The following is a 22,225-nucleotide window of genomic DNA, read 5'->3' as shown; positions in this document are numbered from 1 at the left end:
TCCTGCTAAACTAACCTGGTTTCCTCCTTTGTCAGGGTTACTGGCCTACTGGAAGTAAGCTGTAGATGTTATTTGTCTTGATCTTAATAAGGCTTTTTACACAGTCCCACATGACATTCACATAAGTAAATAGGCAAAGTGGTTTAGATGAAATTACTATAAGTGGGTGCATAAATAGTTGAAAGACTGTACTCAAAGAGTAGATATCAAAGGCTTTCTGTCAAACTAAAAGGATGTATTTAGTGGGATCCTGCAGGGGTCAGTGCTGAGTCTGGTACTATTCAATATTTTCATTAATGACTTGAATAAGGAATGGAGAGTATGCTTATAAAATTGGTGGATGACATCAAGCTGGGAAGGGTTGTGAGCACTTTGGAGAAGAGTGTAGAATTCAAAATGACCTTGACAAACTGGAGAATTGGTCTGAAATCAGCAAGATGAAATTCAATAAATTCAAGTGCAAAGTACTGCACTTGAGAAGGAAAAATTAAATGTACATATACAAAACGAGGAATAACTGGCTAGGCAGTAATACTGCTAAAAAGGATCTGGGGATTATAGTGGATCACAAATTGAATGTGAGCCAACAATGTGATGCAGTTGTGAAAAAGGCTAATGTCATTCTGGAGTGTATTAACACTCATTTCTATGAATCGATGATTCTGTAATACAAAGTGTACTGGAACCTGCAAAGAATAAAACATGATACCTGTACCAAAGATCTTAAAATCTAAAGGCCGGTCCTATAATTAGTTACTTATGCATGTGTAGTTACTCATGCATAAAGTCATGTTTAAATCAATGAGACTCTGTGAAAGAGACTGTTTGCAGGTCAGGCCTTTATTGTAGGCATAAAAATGATCATAAAAGGTGGGAATTTGGGATATGGAGGAGGAGGAGGAGAGAATGAATAATGTTTGTTCTGAATGTCGCTTGATGAGTTTGGGGTGGGTTTTTTTTAGAAGTTCTGGTTAGTATGAGATACTATCTTTTACATTTCTTAAAATTCTGAGAAACTAAAATTAATCTTAATGTTATAATAATGTAAAATTTTGTATTATTATATATGTCCATAGTGAATTGGTTCAATTATACTGCATTTTTAGGAAGAAGTTTGTGATATTAAATATCTCTTATGGATTAATTGCTAGTCATCTGCCTCCTTTTTGTTTTAGTTTTGTCTCTTGAATGTCTCTTGATTATTTTGTACTGTGTGATGCCAATTTAATGGTTAACTAGTATGCAAAGTACATCTGGATGTGTTGACTTTGTACTAACAATCATTGATTTGTCTGGGGTAAGGGAATAGAAATGAATGAGGCTGTTTATCATGTACAGTATGTGAGCGATAACTCTTTTGGAATAAGCTATCCTTGTTCCTTCCATTGATGGGGAAACTGACTTGGAGTATTCCTCTCCCTGCTCCTTTAGCCAATCAGATGGGAGTTGGATTCTTCAGCCATAATACAAGTAGCAGGGAGACAAAGGCAACAGAAGCAACCAGTTTGCATGAGTTGCAGGGTAAAGGTTTTGACTCTGTATCCTGCTTAGGAGAGGCATATGACTTACACTTACCTATTCGAGGCGTTGCTAAGAGCAAGAGTGGCGTAAAGTTACAGTAGGAAGTAAGGGGGTCAAAAAGGATTTAAGATTTTACGTTCAGATAATGGAGTTGTTCAACACTGGGAAACAACTAAGAAGCTGTGGGAGAAAATAAGACCAATATAAGTAATTGGGGTTATATGACTTGATGGGGCACTTCTGTGGGCAGCTCATTTTGTTCAAAGACTGAGCATCCAGGAAAGTATCTGTTTTTCTGGAAAGGGAAAGAGATGGAGACCACACCTTTCATCCCACTTCTAGTCAGTGATTTAAGGAAGTCCAGAGTGATCCTTAGTATTTCTGAATTTAGGTGAATCAGATGAGATATTATCTTCCCTGGACACTTGCACAATGTGTAATGGCTTTCTGGCGCCTTTGCCTGGCAAGCTCTTGAGGGAGGATGAAGGAAGGGCAACCAGTCAGTGCCTTTTACAAGGTTTGGAGTGTTGGAAAAAAAAGGAACTATTTCTGAAGTGTGGGGGGGAATGATGGCTTGGACACATGCAGTAGACCTTTGGAATACAAGCCATAAGGGATGAAGCAGAGAACAAGGTCCTTCCAGGATGATCCTGTTTCTTTCGTTCTTGTCTATGATGCTGGTTGGTGCACTGTACTTATGTATGTAGCTAATTAGGTATACAATCATCTCTTAACTTTCAGCGTTCGCATGAGACTCACCTATTGACCAAGCTTTTCATAAGTGTTAGATCACTTTCCCCTTCTATCATTGGGTCTTAACATCACAGTCTAAGTAGTAGTCTGGAGCACTTATGTAAGTCCTCAGTTTGGTGCGGGGTTACAGCTATTGGGTCTTCATACACAGGAATTGTTTTAGAATCATAGAATATTAGAGTTGGAAGGGACCTCAGGAGGTATCTAGTCCAACCCCCTGCTCAAAGCAGGACTAGCCTCAGCTATATCATCCCAGCCAGGGCTTTGTCAAGCCTCAGCTTAAAAACCTCTAAAGATGGAGATTCCACCACCTCCCTAGGTAACCCATTCCAATGCTTCACCACCCTCCTAGTGAAAAACTTTTTCCTAATGTCCAACCTAGACCTCCCCCCCATAACTTGAGACAGTTGCTCCTTATTCTGTCATCTGCCACCACCGAGAACAGCCTAGCTCCATCCTCCCTGGAACTCCCTTTCAGGTAGTTAAAGGCCGCTATCAAATCCCCCCTCATTCTTCTCTTTTGCAGACTAAACAAGCCCAGTTCCCTTAGCCTCTCCTCATAAGTCTTGTGCTCCAGCCCCCTAATCATTTTTGTTGCCCTCCGCTGTACTCTCTCCAACTTCTCCACATCCTTTTTGTAGTGGGGGGCCCAAAACTGGACACAATATTCTAAATGCGGCCTCACCAATGCCGAATAGAGGGGAATAATCACTTCCCGCGACCTGCTGGCAATGCCCCTCTTAATGCAGTCCAATATGCAGATTTGCACTATGCCCAGGTATTATAATGATGACTCCATATAAGTTCTTGTAATATAAAAAATATTACACTTTTGCTATTGTGTATCTAAGTGCATATGGAATATGCATATGTATGTCTAAATATATATGGAAATACCCAGGTAGTCTTAGGATGACCTAGCATATTATTTGGTTTTTAATTAATTTGCTCTCTCCTCATGACTTCCAAAGTTAATGTTGTAAGGCATGAAGGAAAAAGAAGGCTTAGGGAGAAAAATGTGTATGGGGAGAAAGATATTTAGGGAGTATATGGAATGCAGTTGCTCACTGTATGAGAAGGAAGCCTATGACTGGCCAAATAAAGAGGTGAAGTGTAAAGGCCAGGGAAGTTAATTTGGTTGAACATAGGGTGTGAATTTGAAGTGGAATAGCCATTCCTAATTAACTCTCTCTGTGGTTTGCTCTTATTCTGGAATAAAACTCCTTTATTTTGATTCATCTTAATCCAGTTTGGAAAAAGATTGAACTAATTCAGACTAAGGCACTCTAATTCTGGAACAAGAGCATCCATCGAAGGAGCTAATCAGGAATGAGTCCCTGTGTAGACAACCCCTAAGTTAGAACGTTTGGTAGAACCAGGGTATGTCTTCATTGCAAAAAAAGAATAAGGTGTGTTCTTAACTCAGGTCAAAACATACAGAGCAGTGAAGACCTGCCATCTCAGATTGGGTTACCAGCTCCAGTTCAACTTGTGGTGTCTTATTTCCTTTTTTTTTTTTTTAAATCAAAGACAGCTAACATGGGTTAGCTCACTCAAATTGACACCAGGCTTTTTTTTTCCTGTTTTTTGTGGCGAAAAAAACATGTTGGTCTAACTTGCCCTCTGAAAATACTTCACCTTCTGTCTCCTCTGGGTGTAAAGGCTTGTCTAGACAAATAGTTAGTGCGCCCCCAGAGGTGGTGTAAATCTTGAACACTATAGTGTGCTGTGCACTAACTGTCTGTGTGCAAGCACTAAGCACTAAATCCCTTGGTGTGTGTTTAGTGCGCTTTCACCAAATGCAGGTTGAGAACTTCTAGTGCACAATAGCAAGTCTTGGTCAGCTGGTGTGTGGCACACTAGAGTGATGTAGATTTACACCTCAGCTTGCTGCATATTCACTGTTCATCTAGAAAAGCCCTATATTACACTGATTTAGACTTTCTTTTACAATGTCTGATTGCCAGAAACTGGGACTGGATGATGGGATGGATCATTCGATGATTGCCTGTTCTGTTCATTCCCTGTGAATTGTCTGGCATTGGCCACTGTCAGAAGACTGGACGCTGGGCTACATGGACCATTGGTCTGACCCAGTATGTCCGTTCCTATGTTCTTAATGATCTTGAGTTAATTGGCAGTCAGTTAATGACATAGAAACTCTAGTGCAGACAAGCCATTACACATTGGTGAAGTGAATGTAAGTAGGTCAAAGGAGTCTCTGGCCAGGCCAGGTCTACGCTAGAAACTTCTGCTGGTATAGCAGTGTTTATTGGTTTTTTGTTATTTTTTCCTCCCAGAATTTCTGTATCAGCAAAAGCCCTTTTAAGGTTAAGCTAAGACTTGGTTATTTGAAATGTACTTTAAATCATGGCTCTTACATGGTTCTTAACCTTTCCAGACTACTGCACCCCTTTCAGGAGTCTGATTTGTCTTGTGTACCCCCAAGTTTCATCTCATTTAAAAACTACTTGCTTACAAAATCAGACATAAAAACACAAAAGTGTCACAGCACACGATTACTGAAAAATTGTTTACTTTCTCATTTTTATCATATAACTATAAAATAAATCAATTGGAATATAAATATTGTACTTACATTTCAGTGTACCATATATAGAACAGTATAAACAAGTAATTGTCTGTATGAAATTTTAGTTTGTACTGACTTCGCTAGTGCTTTTTATCTAGCCTATTGTAAAACTAGGCAAATATCTAGATGAGCTGATGTACCCCTTGGAAGACCTCTGTGTACCCCTGGTTGAGAACCACTGACTTACACCACTGCAAATTTCTGTATCACGTCAGAATTTGCCGCAGTATAATGTGAAAATAAAAGCTTATAGCTGAGTCAGAAAAATGACCAGATATTTTAAATACCCTTTTACTGGGTTTACAAGGGATGGAGGAAATAAAGCAGTGTGAATAGGTAATGGATGCTATTGAATCTGCAGAGAGATGATATAAATATTTGGGATGGCATAGCGGAGAGTCTGGTCATATAAGTGAAAAACAATAATAAAGGTAGTCAGAGGATTCTGGGTTCTTGCTGTAGGCCTTCAGGGCAATTACAAAGTAGATCAGGAAGGCTCTTTTCAGACAAACAAGGTGTGTGTGTGGGTAGGTAGGTAGGTAAGTAGAATCATAGAATAGAATCATAGAATATTAGAGTTGGAAGGGACCTCAGGAGGTCATCTAGTCCAACCCCCTGCTCAAAGCAGGACTAACCTCAGCTATATCATCCCAAGCAGGGCTTTGTCAAGCCTCAGCTTAAAAACCTCTAAGGATGGAGATTCCACCACCTCCCTAGGTAACCCATTCCAGTGCTTCACCACCCTCCGAGTAAAAAACTTTTTCCTAATGTCCAACCTAGACCTCCCGCCCTGCAACTTGAGACCATTGCTCCTTGTTCTGTCATCTGCCACCACCGAGAACAGCCTAGCCCCATCCTCCCTGGAACCCCCTTTCAGGTAGTTAAAGGCTGCTATCAAATCCCCCTCATTCTTCTCTTTTGCAGACTAAACAAGCCCAGTTCCCTCAGCCTCTCCTCATAAGTCCTGTGCTCCAGCCCCCTAATCATTTTGGTTGCCCTCCGCTGGACTATCTCTAACTTGTCCACATCCTTTTTGTAGTGGGGGGCCCAAAACTGGACACAATATTCTAAATGCGGCCTCACCAATGCCGAATAGAGGGGAATAATCACTTCCCGTGACCTGCTGGCAATGCCCCTCCTAATGCAGCCCAATATGCCATTAGCCTTCTTGACAACCAGGGCACACTGCTGACTCATATCCAGCTTTTTATCCACCGTTACCCCCAGGTCCTTTTCTGCAGAGCTGCTGCCCAGCTTGTCGGTCCCCAGTCTATAGCTGTGCATGGGATTCTTCCTTCCTAAGTGGAGGACTCTGCACTTGTCCTTGTTGAACCTCATTAGGTAGGTAGGTAGATGGGAGATTTTAGCTATTGACTGAGAACTGTTCAAAGACTAAGAGGGAAGAAGATTCTTTGAGATAGAGCAGGTTTTTCCTTAAGCAGTTTGCTGCTGAGCACCGTTGATATTCAAAAGCTGTTCTTGACAAACTACTACAATAGGAGATAATAGCATGAGTGTTGTTGTCCTGGTAGCTGGGGTTGTAAAACCATATTTTCAGGCCTGGTTTGTAAAGTTTGATTTAAAAAAATGTGTTGGCTCAAATTTAGATTCAGCCTAGGAGGAAATTAAAAAAGAATCCTAGTTGGTTTATTTTTTACTTAGTGGTTCTGTGTACGCACACGCCTGTATCTTAAAAAATGAATTTGTTTTAAAAAATAAATGTTTTAAAGTTCCTTCAAAAAGATATTTTTAAACTATTTGTGTCTAATATGTGAAGTGCTGTTTATTAAAAAAATCATTATTAATGGAAATACTTTAATTATTTTTTTAAATCACAAGTTTCTTAAATTATTAAACCTCCTCTTTCAAAGCTTTGAAACCAGAATCAACAACACTCTATTAGTGCATGAGAACCAAATAAGGAAAACTGAGGTAAGAACAGAAATGAAATTGATTAGCCTAGTTTCAATATCTAACAATAATAAACTGTGGAAAGTAAACTAGGGCCTGAATCTCCAGATAGTAAACATATGAAATCTCCGTTTGAAGTCGGAGCTTAAAGTTAAGCACATGCCTCCAGGTTTTACAGGATTTTGTCCCTTTAATTACATTTAATAATCTAAGGCAGTGGTTCCAAATGGTTTTGTGGTGTGCCCCCCTTTGGGTTCACCTCTGTTAATGAAACCCCTGGGGTGGGGCAGGGAGTTGCAGAGTGAGCCCACCCAGTACTCACCCTGCAGTGGTGGCTTCTGTCCTGCAGGGCTGGCTGAGCTCAACTCCCCGCTGCTGGCATTGTGACCTGGCCTCTGGCACACAGGGTTGTGTTGCATTGCTGTTCAGGTTTTGCCTGGCCCCCCCGAGTTGGGGGGAGGTCGAGCCAAGTTTAGTGAGTGGCGCTGTGATCCCATGCATGTGCCGGGGGCAAGGTCGCAGTGCCTGGAGCGGGGAGCTCAGCCAGCCTGCGGGACAGAAGCTGCTTCAACCAGGACATACCCTGTCTTTCTTGCATTTTCTTTTTTCCTCTTTTTTTTTCAACATCTCATGATCTCCTGCAGGTTGTGACCCACAGTTTGGGAAACACTGATCTAAGGTGTGATAACAATGAAGTTACTTTTAGTGGTTATCATTATTCCTCTTCAGTAGGTATTAGTTATTTGGCTTTTTTGAGAGGGGAATGAAACCCTAGAGCAGCGTTTCTCAATTAAATTTCCCCGCGGAACCCTTTAGGCTCCGCGGGGAAATTACACTCATACTCGATACCCTCCGCCGAAAAATCCGGGACATCTTCCCTTTTTCGGCGGCGCGGAGAACAGCTGCTCTCGGCGGCACGATGTCACTGTCTCGCGGAACCCTAACAGTGTTCCGCAGAACGCCAATTGAGAAACACTGCCCTAGAGCAACAATTCCTTTCATCCAAAAGACACATGACCGTGATTTCTCATCTAAATATCCTATATTGTTTAGTGCATGTGTATGGATGAAGCAGCATATTTCAAAAAAACAGTGTAGCAAGTCTTCTAGTACAGTGTGTGAATCTGCCTTGGTAGTTTATCGCTCAGAAACTAAAAACGTTGCTTATATCTGAATATAAATCTGCAAACCGAAGCCTGATGCTTTTTAGTCTGTGGCTTGCAAATCATCCATTTTTTTTGTGTTTGTGACTTTCACAGTTTTGGGAGTGTGTTGGGAATGAGGTGTGTTGTGTGATGGTTTTTTTTTTTTTTTTTTTTTTTTTTTTTTTTTTTTTAATACCTTTGCATATATTTTTTGAAAATTTAATTGGGAGGCAATGTTGAATTTGCTTAGCCAGTGTGGGTCAGGTGAGGTGACAGTGAGTAATGAATGTTTAATATGGCAGTGGGGGAACTGGCTAGATCTCTTACAGTAACAGGCTGGTGCTGTTAGACTGTGAGCCCACTCTGTTAGCAGGTGTCATTGAGGCTGCTGGGAGATTCACTGGGGTAGGCGGCTCATTATCTCACCCAGATATGAGAGGTGGCGAGAGTGGCTCTAGAGAATGAGTTTGAACTGAACAGTCCTGCATTAGGAATCCTGGGAAGAAAGCTTGAGATGAACTTTGATCTGTTGTTAATTTCTTTGTTAAAAAGTCAAACTACTGGATAGGTTTGTGTTTTGACTTTAAGTAATGTTTGGATGTGTTTTAGAGCTGGTTAAGATAGGTGCCTGCTCCCATTTTGTGATAATAAAGCAGAAAATTTTAACTTCGGTGGGTGTTTTTACAGTTTCCTGATGTATGTACCATTAGTTTGCAAAATCTACCAAGTTCAGCTTTTTAGTGATATTAATAACTGTAATTCTTTGTTCCTCACACTCTCATTGCAAACAATGTGTCCTTATTTTTCAATAATCAGTTATAAAAGATTCATGTCCCAGTAATTATTTCAAATCACACAGTTTCTGTAGGTTGCCACATTCATAGCCAAAGAAATGGTGTTCATATGGTCAAAATATAGCCAAAGGACTTTGTTACCGGGTCAAAATCAATTAATGGGTGTATGAGTGTAGTGATGTAATTTGAACTACTAAAGGTAGACTTCCAGAAAGCCTGAAAGCTGGTATTACATAAGTCTATTGGAACATATTTAGTGGAAATAAAGAATGTTGTCTTTCATAAAAATCTGGGGGGAAAAATTTCAAGAAAAAATAAGGCCCATATCTTATAAACTCTTACTCATGTACTTAAATTCTTTTAAAAAATAATTAAATTTTACCTTTAATTATATCCTGTTATTAATTGATATGTCTATTTTGGGGGGAAAATAAATTTACTGAGGAGGTATATGTTGGTTACCTTATTGACTTTTGGTTACTGATAATGTTTTGTATACAACAGTTATATTTTGTGAATATCTGTTTGCATGAAGCTGTATTCATAATATTTGTGTTTCTCTCCTTTTACAGAAAATTCTGTGGCTTTCTCAGTCCAGCATAAACAATAAAATATTTGATTGTAATTCATTATGAATATTCAAATTGTATAATGTGCAATGATCCTGACTACAGCAAGCAGATATGTGTTTAAATTTAAGAAATTAACCTAATTAAATATATATGTAGAACTTTATGAATTTCAGCTCCTATCATAAAAAATGTGATTACTGTCCATGAAGCCAGGAAGGAATTTTCCATTTGTATCTGACTTTCCCTTAAAGGTATCTTTTTGTCTTTTGATACTTTAAATCATTTGGTGTCTTCCTTGGGAATTCACTTAGGTCCCAATCCTGCAAAGATTTACGCAAGTCACTGGAATTGCTCACAAGGCATTCATTTAAGCATGTACACGATTCTTTGCAGGAATGGAGTCTTACAAGAAGAAAATATTAATTTGAGTACAATATAATTTTAGAATTATAATGCCAATATAATATGTTTACTTTTTCCAAGCAAAAATGTAGATTCCTTCTGTATACCCTGTATTTGACTGACTGTCAAGTTTTAGGCTACAGCTCTTTCCAAGACACACAATCTTTGCACTTTAACTGTACATATTGCAAAGGTGCATTAATATTTAAAACAAAAAAAAAAAGAAAATTAAACAAAAATTGTAGATCGACTCTATTGATAGATGCTTTCAACATTAACTATTCTAATTTCCAGAATAATATGTTTTACTTTCTGTTCTGCAAAAATTTTCTGACCAACTCCAATGACGGGTCAGGTTCTGATAGTTTGTTTATAATATGAATAATCATTTAGTCTGCTTTGCTTGTCAGACATTCAATCCATTTTATTTACATAATAATAAATGTTTACCTTTCCAGAACACTCACTAAAATACCAAAAATACTGAAAGACGCTTATTCTTAGCAAGAGCAACAGAGAAAAACAAATATGAAGTTCATAGAGCAAGCCATTTTAGAGAGATCATGAACCAAAATAGCAATAGATTTTTTTTTCCCCCAAAAAACAAAGTAACTAGCCAAATTTTCAGGAAACCTAAAATTTTAAACTCTCTCTGATTTTTACCAAACTTTCCAGAATAAAGGCATCCTAGAATGAGATTGAAATGCAAGATTTTAGGAAGATTGTTTCCTGTTTTGAGAAGTTAGGAATCTGAAAATTGGTTTTACAGTGAAAAGATACCTTCAACCCCCTTATCCATGGAGCAATCTCTGCCCCTACATAATAAAATAAAACACCAGTGCAAACTGTGCATGAAGCAGGTGAAGTATTGCATCATGTAATTATTTTCTACCTTTTGGGAATCTGCATTCATTTACCCTCCATTGACTTTCCCTCACACACTGCATCATCACTTACTGCATCGTTTACTGTCTTCTATTTCAATGCCGTGCACAAACTCTGCTACAGGCTCTATCTCAGACTCATAGACTTTAAGGCTGGAAGGGACTGTCATGATCATCTAGTCTGACCTGCACATCACAGGCCACAGAACCTCATCCTCCCACTCCTGCAGTAGACCCATAACATCCGGCTGAGTTACCGAAGTCCTCAAATCTTGATTTGAAGGCTTCAAGTTACAGAGAATCCACCATTTTCTCTGGTTCAGATCAGCAGGAGACCCATGCCCAATGCCGCAGAGGAAGACAAAACCCTCCTCAAGGGTTTCTGCCAATCTGATCTGGGTGAAAATTCCTTCCCAACCCCAAATATGGGGATCAGTTAGACGTTGAGCACGTGGGGAGACCCACCAGCCAGACACCTGGGAAAGAATTTTCTGTAGGACCTCAAAACCCTCCCCATCTAGTGCCCCATGTTTGGCTGTTGGAGATATTTGCTAATAGCAATTGCGGATGGCCCATGTGCCATTGTGGGCAATTTCATCATATCATCCCTTCCATAAACCTATCAAGCTCAGTCTTGAAACAAATTAGTTATTTTGCCCCCACTGCTCCCTTAGGAGACTGTTCCAGAACTTTACTCTTCTGATACTTAGAAACCTTCTTCTGATTTCCAGTCTAAACTTATTGATGGCCAGACCTTGTCTCTTGCTCTGTCCCTCCTATCCCCTTGACTCTGCCAGCTTCAGGCTGAGTTTGTTTCTTTCTCTCACCTTGTTCTGTGGTGTTTTTACATACATGGAATCACCTCCTAATACCAGTTTGCCAAGCCATCACCCCTTTCGTGATCAAATTCCTGGTGATGACTCATTTTTTCTATGAGTTCATTGAGTTATGAGTTACTAATAAGTACATTAGAAAAAAAAATACGTCCCTGGGTGCCCGGTCTAATCTGAGTCTGTCTCATCTTTGCAGGACAGGGACTTGTATCCTGCACAACTCAAAGCACAGATAGTTAACAAATGGCAGCTCTATCTTCAGCTCCTGGAAGTGCAGCCTACAGCTGTTTGTCTCCCACTGTGCATAGGAGGAAGCATTGCAGGGGCACTGATTCAGACAGGGCCTTGCATCTCTATTCCAGAGTGCAGTGCCCCTTGTTTGTGAACTACCTAGAGGCCTCTGTGCCTGTTGGGTCCCGTGTTAGACCAGTGTTAGGGTCTGGTTAACAAGTCAGGCAAATTGGAAATCCTCACTGATGAGAAGAAATATAATATAGTTGGCACTACTGAAACCTGGTGTGATGATTGGAATGTTAAAATCACTGGTTATAACCTCTTTAGGAAGGATGGAGTGCGTACGAGGTGTATGTGTGAGGGGTCTGGTACTCTTCATTGAAGGCATCATTACGTGTTGTACAGTGATTGATAACTCAGACCCACAGGATCTTGAATGCATGTAGGTCAGCATGCTAACACACTTGGCTTGGTCCAGGAGGGGAAGGTGTATGAGGGTGTGTGTCTTTAACAGTCCACAGAATCAAACTAGAGAACAGGATGAGTTACTCATAATGCAGCTGTCTCATGTATAAGGGATTGTGTTCTGGGGGGCTTTAATTTGGGCTACATATGTCTGAGGTCTTATGCAACTGGTAGTGTTTTAAAACTCATTAGAATTTTAAAAAATTATAGATGATGGTTTTCTACCAGAAAAGGTATTGGAGCAACTTGGAAGTAACTGTATTTTGGAGCTCATTATGACAGATTAATGTTAGTTAATCTCTGGATTGGAAGTTGGTGGTTGCTTAGGGACCAGTGATCATGACCTGATTACATTCAGTATAGGCAAAGAGAGGACAGTCCCAACCAGTAATATATGTTCTTGTTTCTTCAAAAAGGCTAATTTCCCAAAGTGAGGAAAATGATGAGCAAAATTGACTGGGAGGAAAAATGTAGACAGAAAAATGTGAATACAAATTGGGAGTTCCTTAAAAAGAGTTTATTGGAAGTCCGAAGAGCTACAGTATCACAATCAGGAAAGAAGACAAGTTTGGCTGAAAGGCTGGCACTCAGACCCAGTGGCACAGTGTAGGCAGCAGTTAGAAAAAAAGCAGTTAAAAAGCAATATATAACACCTGGTGTGGAGGAAGAGTTCTGCCTCTTGATGGGACAGCCTGGGGTGTAATCAAGGAGGTTCCGTCCTGTTCCGCCCTGTCAATGTTTTCATCGGTGATCTGGAAGTAAATATAAAATCACTGCTGATCAAAATTTGCAGATGACAGAGAGATTGGTGGAACAGTAAATAATGAGGAGAACAAGGCAATCATACAAAACCATCTGCATCATTTGGTAAGGTAGGCCCATTCAAACCAAACCTGTTTTAAATACAGCCAAAAGCAAAGTGATACATCTAGGAACATGAAATGCAGGCCATATCTTCAGAATGATGGTTGTATCCTGGAAAGCAGTGACTTTGGGAAGGATTGTTACGAGTCATGCTGGACGAGTGACTCAAAATGAGCTCCCAGTGCAATCTGTCGAAAAAGTCTGATGTCACCTTTGGATGTAAACTGGAGAGTAGCAAGTAGCAGTATCAGCCTCTATCAATGGCTGATACTGGACTACTGCATCCACCTGCTAAAAGGGTGTTGAAAAATTGGAGAGGGTTCAGAAAAGAGCCACAAAAATGATTCGAGGGCTGAAGAAAATGCCTTCCTATGAGAGACTTAAAGAGCTCAATCAAAAAGAAGATGGAGGTGGCTTGATTACAGTATATCAGAACTGTCACAGGGAGAAAATACTGTATATTTTATATATGATATAAAGGGCTCCTTAATCTAGATGAGAAAGGCAAAACAAGAACCAGTGGCTGGAAGTTAAAGCAGGATCTATTCAAATAGAACTCAGGCACCAATGTTTAACAGTGAGGGTGAATAACGGTTGGAACAAACAACCATCTCTTGATGTCTTCAGATCAAGACTGGATGCCCTATTGCAAGATGTGCTTTAGTTAAACACAATGTATTCTTTGGTCAAACCCAGGTTATTTGGCTTTAATACAGGAATAACTGGTGACATTCTGTCTGTGCTCTGCGTTGTATAGGAGGTCAGACTAGATATCTAATATCCCTTCTGGCCTCAAACTCTATGAATCTATGTGATAGGTGGCCCAGAGTCCTGGAAGGTACTGGAACAGCCTGACTGTTACACAGGGTCTGTGTGGCTGCACCAAAATGCCTCTAACAATCAGTGTTGCTGTATGAACGTGTTAAACCATTGTGCATATAGCAAGGCAAGCATTTCATTAAACCAGAGTCCCAGCAACAGCTTCTTCCCTTACTGTAGACGGGCGTGTGCAGGAATTTAAATTTGACCCCTTTTGGAGGGGCATGTTCTGTGCTGCCACCCTTCCCCAGGTGGAGCTCGCTCTTCCCTTCTCCCACCCACCCTGCCCAGGGCAGGAGCTCGCTCTCTGCCCCCCTACCCCTGCCCTGGCAGTGCTCACTCTTCCCTCCCTGCCCCAGCATGAGCTCTCTTTCCCCCTTGCCATCACGGCCGTGGGGCCGGAGAAGTTCTGTGCCCCTGACGATTATTGGAGGGGCCTGTGTCCCGATTGCCCCCCGCCCCCATCGAGCATGCCCCTAATTGTAAGTGTAACTAATGAATTCAAAGTTTGCCGTCTCCTAACAATTAGGCCCAACAGAACATTTGTTTAACTACCTTTTTATTGTGGAAAATGATCATGATTAAAGTAGAAGGTAGGGGACACACAGGAGTCAGTTATTGATAATCAGCTCAGTATTCCTAATGCAACAGTGATGGTACTAAGCACTGGACAGAAGTGTGCCTAAAGCAAGATGTAAGAAAATGGACTTTCCTGGAATCTCTAATGGTTTGGAAAAAGTTCCATTAAGATTCCCAGGTACTTGGGAAATGTGCTGCAGAAATCTGGGAGGTATTTACCAACTGTTGAAGAGATTCAGAATAAATTCCCCTGATTAAGTCTGAAACTAGGAAAAAGGCAACAACTAAGCTGAGGTGGTTAAATGGTGATGTAAACAGTATTAGAAGCGGTAAGCAGCAGGCTTTTTAAAAGTGTAAACAGTCTGGTAAAGAGGAGGCTAGGAAGATCTGTTAAAATAAGCAGAAGGCAGTTAAAAGGATAATCAGACAAGCAAAAAGAAATAGGGAAGATCTCATTGCTAAGAATATTTTGACTTCAAAAGGGTACTTCGGATATATTCATAGCAGACAGAAGGTAGCAGAGAAAATGCGCCTACCGATGATGATGGTCATGGGGGTTGAAAGCAGAAGATCTGGAAATAGTGCATTTGTTAAAAAGTTATTTTGTGTCTGTTGGTAGAAGAGTGTCAGATACCTGAAAGAGGAGTCCAGCGTCCTGGTGTGGAGAGGGGATGAGTTCCGTGCTGCAGTGAGTATGTTTGAAAAAAAATTGGACACTCCAGCACACGACAGATTTTTCAACTATGCCACATTGGGCAACTTGCCAGGAAACGCAAAGCCCAGACTTCATGCATAAACAGACCAAATTGCAGCACCCTCATCTTTAATATGGAGTTGAGACTGTTGAGACAGACTAATATTTCAGGACGAAGTTCTTATCGTGCTACCTTTTTTCTGATCCAAGCCCCTGCGCCTATTGGGTAATTTCTGGCACCATTAGATCAGTACAGAGCTCCCAGGTTCTATTGTAAGCAGACAGACGTCTAAAAAATCCATTTCCTTTTTTGTGTTATACCATTCAGTGGTAGAAGGCAAATGCTTCAAAATCCTCCAATTCCAAGTGGATCAGGGGTGAATCTTGGAGGGGCACAAAGCAAAAAACGTAATGCCACAGTCTAAACTCAGGGCTGGCTCATCAGAACAATATCAGCATCCTGGGTGAAGAAGTCTGGAAAACCACTACATAATCAATCCATACATTTCCTGGAGTCTATAGAATGGACTTAGAAGCTTTGGTCAGTGCTGCCATCTTCAGAAAGATTTCTCCATGCGGTAGTTCCTCAGAATGTAAGCAACAAGCGTTATAAAGTCCTCTCTGTGTGTAGTTAAGGGCTATATCCACCATCATATCACATTGGTGATTAAAATGCATTGTAACAAATCTTTGGGCCTTAATACATTGGAAGAATAAACAAATGTTCCAGCGGCATAGAGCAACAATAATAGGGTCCAGGGATCCCTCTCAGTTCACCCTGGGTGAGGAATTTTAGTTTTTTAATTTGATTTTGGGAATAGGACTGGCCTCTCAATTATAAGAATTTACCCTCTGCTGTAGGTATATTTTCCAGTGTATTGTTTCATGAGTTAAGTTATCAATGTCAGCATCACATTTCACTTGGGTGTGAAGCTCTTTGGGGGAGTAGAATTCTATTGCCTGTGAATGACCAGGCTGCTTCTGTCATAGAATCATAGAAGATGAGGGTTGGAAGGGACCTCAGGAGGTATCTAGTCCAAACCGCTGCTCAAAGCAGGACCAACCCCAACTAAATCATCCCAGCCAGGGCTTTGTGAAGCCGGGCCTTAAAAACCTCTAAAGATGAAGATTCTACCACCTCCCTAGGTAACCCATTCCAGTGCTTCATCTCCCTCCTAGTGAAAAAGTTGTTCCTAATATCCAACCTACTGTCCCCAAAGTAGCATGAAGGCTGAAGACCCATTTTGGTGTAATGAAACTTTAGACCTTTCTATCTGCAGAAAATAAATTTTCCCAATTTCTGCTATTCACCCAGTCCAAGTGGTAAACTACATTGCAGCAAATGTAAATGGGCAGTTGAACAGAGTTACAGTTAAATATGGTATGCAACTGTTCCTCTAAATTGCTGGGGTATTGTGGTTGCACAGTTGTGTTTCACCTGGCTAGTAGGTGTAGTTCTCAGGCTAGCAGATGTTGGATGACTGTTTCAAATCTTGACTTTAGGCATGAACTTTGCCTTATCAGGTTGATGACTGGATCTTCCATTTGTAGATTCTATGCTTTGTGTCTCTAAATATTACAACATTTCTTCAGAGTGTTTCAAATAATTTTCAGTGTGGCCCCAGTTTTTTAAAATAAGGGCTGACAAATCAGTCTGTTTGAAAGATGAATCCAACTGTGCACTGGTTTTGATTTTATATATCCATTACTTTATATATCCATTATGGCAGGGCCCCTACATCTACATGTCACTCTCCCCAAGCTTGACCGCTTCATTCTTTGTAGGTAGGCAGTAAAGTAACTAGATACTTACGCTGAGTAAAAGAGATGGTGGGGTAGGAAATTCAGAGTAAAGTGTTACAGGACATAATTTATGACATGAAATGCAACTAGTAGATTAAATATTTTGCCTGTTAGCGTTGACTTTTTTTCTGTAAGGGCCTGGGGTTCTCTCAAGTTGGTATTTCTGAAACAGAGCAGGGAAATGTCCAGAATATTGCATACTTAAATTTCCAAATAGGGTTTGATCAATTTCACATTAAAGGTTATTAGCCAGGATGAGAAGCTATGGCTAACAGACCTCCTTATATAGAGAAGGAGCTTTGAGGTTTGGCAAGTGTCAGCAGGTCTGCACTGAATGTTGTATTATGTGCCTACACTGTGTTAACAAAAAATCGTTTTTTGCCCATTGTTTTAATTCCCCACCCCCTTTCATTCAATGCTAAAGAGGGTGCGGCCAGGGCATAGTTTGGGTTGCAAGTGGGATGAGGTGAGTATGAGAGAGACCTAATATGTGTCTGCTCTTTTCTTCTTTCTCAGATTTGATTTCCTTCAGTTCTTGCATTACTTTGTATCACAATTTTCATGGTCAAGGGAAATTAGTAGCAAGCTGCTACAGTTCAAGAAGAAATGGTGGTAGTTGAAGAAAAGGTTGAGGCTTTTCTTCCTGTTTATGTTCTTTTACCATGTCCGTCACTGAGGTGTCTGAGTTCCTTTTCCCATAGGTGCTGTAATGGGGAGTGTCTCTCATGGGTACCTGCTCTGTCCCTTTGCCCCATCAGTTGTCATTTGTGAGTTTGCTCCCTTGAGCTCCCATTTCTCTTGAGGACCATGCTCATAAATGGCTTTGATAACTGGATTATTTGATAAATTTGTCTGGTTTCACTGTAGCTGTTTTCTCTGAAGTGCTGCTTTTTAACCTTTTAAAACTCCCAGAAACAAACAAATATCCCTACACCGTCTACAATCAGCAACTGAAGATTAGGAGTATTTTCCCCTCACTTTTTTCCCACTCAACAGTGGGAAGCGTATTACTTGCAGAGACCTTTCCTACACAAATGCCAATAGCTGTAACAAAATAAGAAGGCCCGAGGCAGCCCATTTCAGAGTTCTATGTTTCTTTAAAGGGGCAGTAAATTGAGTACATTTGTGCAAAGGTAGAGCAGGTCTGAGGGCAAAGAACTGAAATACAGAGTATTAAATGGGACCGTTATGCAATGCACTGACTAGGAAAAGGATTTAGAGGTGGTTGTAGAAAACCTCTTGAAGCCATCAGCCCAGCGTATGGCTGTGGAAAACCAAGTGAGATAACCAGAATGAATCAGCAGAGGGATGGGACCCTAATGAGAAGCAGTGATACGCTTTCTGCACCAGGCATTGGTTATGCTAGAGCTCAGATAAATACTGTGTTCCAATCAGAATGCTATTCTAAGAAGACAGAGAACATGTCACTTGGAAAGGTGCCCACAGCAAGGTAATCATGATGGTTTCAGCTTCTCCGAACGTGTTGGTATGAAGTAAGACTGGATTTTGTAAGTTTGCTGGGGCAGAAGAAAAGACGACCTTGTAGGGGATGTTTAGATACGATAATTCTAGGGGCCTTAGAAATACTCAAGATCAAGGCCCCACATGTTCTGTGTGATACATTAGGCCTAAATTACATGGCAGAGACTCCAGAATCATACAGGATGGTCATGCCAAGCCTGCTTCCCTTGATGCTCTCACCCATTCCAATTAGCGTAGCACTCCTTGTATTGTTTGTTTTGATATCATGGAGGGCATCTTCTTTCTCCCCATTTTTTGGGTACTGCTGACTTTAAATTGGGGGGGGAGATGGTTTTGAATTCCTTGTTTTTTACCCCAGCAGCCTTTGACTGAAGCTACCTGCTCCTTTGTCTCCCACCCCAGTGCTGGTCTCCATAGCCATCAATCACATCAGCATATCAGCTCGATACTTTTGCTAAATGGATCAGTCAGTAAGAAATTAATCACACATTGCTGTGAACGGGGTGGATATGGGAAGGGATTGGTAGTGAAATGAGAAACTTTCTTTTCCCTTCTCCGTGCCGATATGAAATCCAAATGCATGCTGGTATTTGGAAGGAGAATATTGCTAATTCTAGCATCACTTGTAAGGGTTTTTGGTAAGGTTCAACCTGGACAGATGGCAGTCTTCAGTTATTCCAAAACACTTTACACAGCTGGGAGCTACTAGGACATGCAAAAACGTGACAACCATTCTGTGCCCTACAAGAGCTCATGTACGGCCCTTCCTATTGAGAGCAGAAGTAGTGGCCAGGAAACTGGGATTTTCACCTGACCTCTTTTCATAGAGAGCTGTTGCTGCAGTCCAGGCTCAGACAAAGACAAGTCAGAAGATGTGACTGCAGATGTATGTGGGTGTTCCAAAGTGAAAGTGGGGTTGCTGGGAAGAAATGGCAGAGTTTGCATGCTGGCTGTGCATTCTTATCCACTTGTGCTGCTCATTGCATTGAAACAAAAAACTAACAATAAATCCTGGAAAATGCTTCAGATATATTGATCTGTGAGGTCCTCATCACTATTGATGGGAGTTAATTGAAAATTCAGTCTTGAAAATTAGAAGGTTAAGTCTGTGGTCTTGGCTGTATATGGACTCTAAGTGCTCCTTTTCCTAGTTCTACAGACTCCTGAGGAATGTACATATGCATTTACTCTGTGAACATAAAGCCAGGGATGTACGATGAATGAATGAGTGCCTTCTCACGGGCTAGAGAATATAGTCCTATTGGGACAAGGCCTTTTCTTGTCGGAGCTATCTGTCTATGGTTCTTAGGTAGCTCTCATTACCATAGTATCTGAGGACCTCACGGGCTTTTAATGTGCTTGTCCTTACTGCATCCCTGAGAGGCCAGGCTGGGCTATTATCCCCATTGTGCAGATGGGGAGCTGATGCTTAGGAGGCCAAGTGACTTGCCCAAGGTTACCTAGGGGGTCATTGCAGAGAAGGGAATTGAACCCAGGTCTGTCAAATTCCAGGCTAGCACAGAAACAAATTAAAAACACTGCACCATCCTTCCTCTATATGAGCTGAGCTCAGGCAGTTCTTTCACATGGAATGAACACTTCCATTTTTACAGTTTAAATCTGTGTGGTTGCCACTTGTGACAATACAGGTGGACCAAGGTTTGCTATGGAGTGTGAGCAATGTTTCAGTCTTGAAAACAATGCCTGTGAAATGAAAATAAGGAGGCAGAACTAGACTGTAGTGCATATTTTGCCATCAGTTGCAGAACAGAGGCAGCAATCATGCTGGAGGAAAATCTTAGGATGGATCATATGCTGTTAGTTTGGGAGCGGGAGCAGGGGATGACTGGGTTAGGAGTTGGGAAAGAGATGCATAGAAACAAGAGGATAATTGGGAAGAGAAACAGAGATGTGAGTTGTTTAACTTAAGGCTTGTCTACATGGAAGCAATTGTGAAATAAGCTAAGATGTGAATTTAAAGCACAACAGCTATTCCATGAGCTACCCAGGTGAACACTTATTCTGCACTAAGTGCCTTTGTGTGGGTTAGCTTAATCCCGTGGCCATGTCTACCCTTCCACTTATGTCAGCAAAACTTAAGTTGCTCTGGGGTGTGAAAAAACACCCTCCTGGGCGACATAAGTTTTGCCAGCATAAGCGCTCGTGTGCACTGTGCTATGTCGAGGGGAGACTGCCTCCTGCCGACATAGCTATTGCTGCTTGTTTAGATGGTTTTATTATGTTGACACAAGCTCTCTCCTGCTGGCATAGCTTGGCACACGAGCCATCTTACAGTAGCACAGCTGTATCGGTACAGCTGTGCTGCTGTAAGCTTGCTAGTGTGGACATAGCTTTAGTGTGGAATAAGACCGTTCACACTGGGAGCTATTCCTCAATAGCTATTCTGGGCTATTTCCCTGTGTAGATGAGCACTTAACGGGGGGAAGCATAGTTAGGACATTCAGGTATCAGTCCTTTTAATGGGGCTAGTTAGTTTGATTGGCAGTCACGAGGAATTTAGAAATATCTTACCTCCCCCAACATAAAGACTGGAATTTTGTTTTTCTTCCCACATCAGACAAAAATGAAATTAAGCCCTGCTGCAAGAGGAGTGAATGAGGTGACCCACTACGTCTCTTCCAACCCACATGATTCTGTGATCCAGTAATAGAGGCGACTTAGTAGAACATCATCTACAACTCCAGAGACCTGAGTTCAATTTCCTGCTCTGCAACAGACTTCTTGGATAACCCTGGCCAAGTCTCTGTGTACCTCCTTTCCCCATCTGTAAAGTGGATGTAATAGCACTGCCTTACTGGTGCAGTGAAAATAAATAAAGATGGTGCTGAGATACTTCAGTAATGGGGACCATCTAGGTACCTTATATTTGTTTTATCTATCTAGTCTGACTCACTCTCAGTGTATTCATGTGAAAATTAAGCATGAGCCTGTATTTCAAAGACTTATTTTGACATCTTGAGAGTTTCGTTCCTTTTTTGGAAGACTTGATAGGATGTTGATGGCTTCAAAGTGAAATGCTAATCTTAATTATAAAAAAAAATAAATAAATAACCCTGCTTCTTAGCACTTCCAGAGATGAATACATTTCTTTTTTAAACAGCCTCTCTCCCTTTAGGGCCCCCCTAAAGGGTTATTGGACTCTTTAAAACCAGAATAATATTGTTTTCAAAAATTCTCTTAACTCCTGGGAATTTTCAGTAATTGAATGAGCTAGTTGCATCAACTCAGAGTTTGATCAACTCTGATCAAAGCAGGTTCAAAACTACCTATACACAGTATCGTATGTGATCCTCTGTAGTTAATGTGATGTGCATTAAATTGTAGCATACTTACCAACTAAATTATTTATTACTGAAAGTTATATTCATTAATGTTAACTTCCTGTGAACAGCTGACATGGCCTCAGGAGATTCTCTTGCCATACTATTGGCTGCACCCATGTGTCTCTTGGCGCTGTTCAGGAGGACTGTGGCTTGCACAGAGTGCCAGGCTGAGTTTTTGGACTTGACTACTGTAGTTTGAACAGTGTAAAGAAGTGGTATCAAACTCCCGGATCCAGCCCGTTGACCACTGGCTTGATGTATGTTTGTGGCCTCATGGTATGTACAGATTCCAAAAGAAAGAGAGAGAATTTAAAAATAAAAAGGACGTTTTTAGCTCTCTCGGTTGCAAAGAATACTTTCAAACATGACCTGAATGCAAACTGATGCAGTGTTGTCTCCCTGAGTCTGCAGGCAGCCTGAATGAATGATTCTTCCCTAGTTCTCATTAATCTCATTGGGGTGTTAACTCCACAGCCCAATGATCACTCTTTAAATGTTGGAAGTTAAATATTTTGTTGCTGATGATTTGAGTG

General features: G+C 40.9%; 1 long non-coding RNA gene across 1 annotated transcript in view; it reads left to right on the top strand.

The window, feature by feature from the left end:
• The window catches only part of LOC137161996 (uncharacterized), a 29,413-nt gene extending 7,978 nt beyond the window's left edge, over nucleotides 1–21,435 (top strand). The window contains exon 2 of the long non-coding RNA XR_010922238.1: nucleotides 20,927–21,435. This is a non-coding gene — a long non-coding RNA (uncharacterized lncRNA). The remainder of the gene's footprint in view (nucleotides 1–20,926) is intronic.
• Nucleotides 21,436–22,225: the final 790 nt, after the last annotated feature.

Source organism: Emydura macquarii, unplaced genomic scaffold (assembly GCF_026122565.2).
Source record: "Emydura macquarii macquarii isolate MOO-44397 ecotype Brisbane River unplaced genomic scaffold, CSIRO-AGI_Emac_v2 contig_2417, whole genome shotgun sequence".
Classification (NCBI taxonomy): Eukaryota; Metazoa; Chordata; order Testudines; family Chelidae; genus Emydura; species Emydura macquarii.
This window is presented reverse-complemented; position numbering and strand designations above follow the sequence as displayed.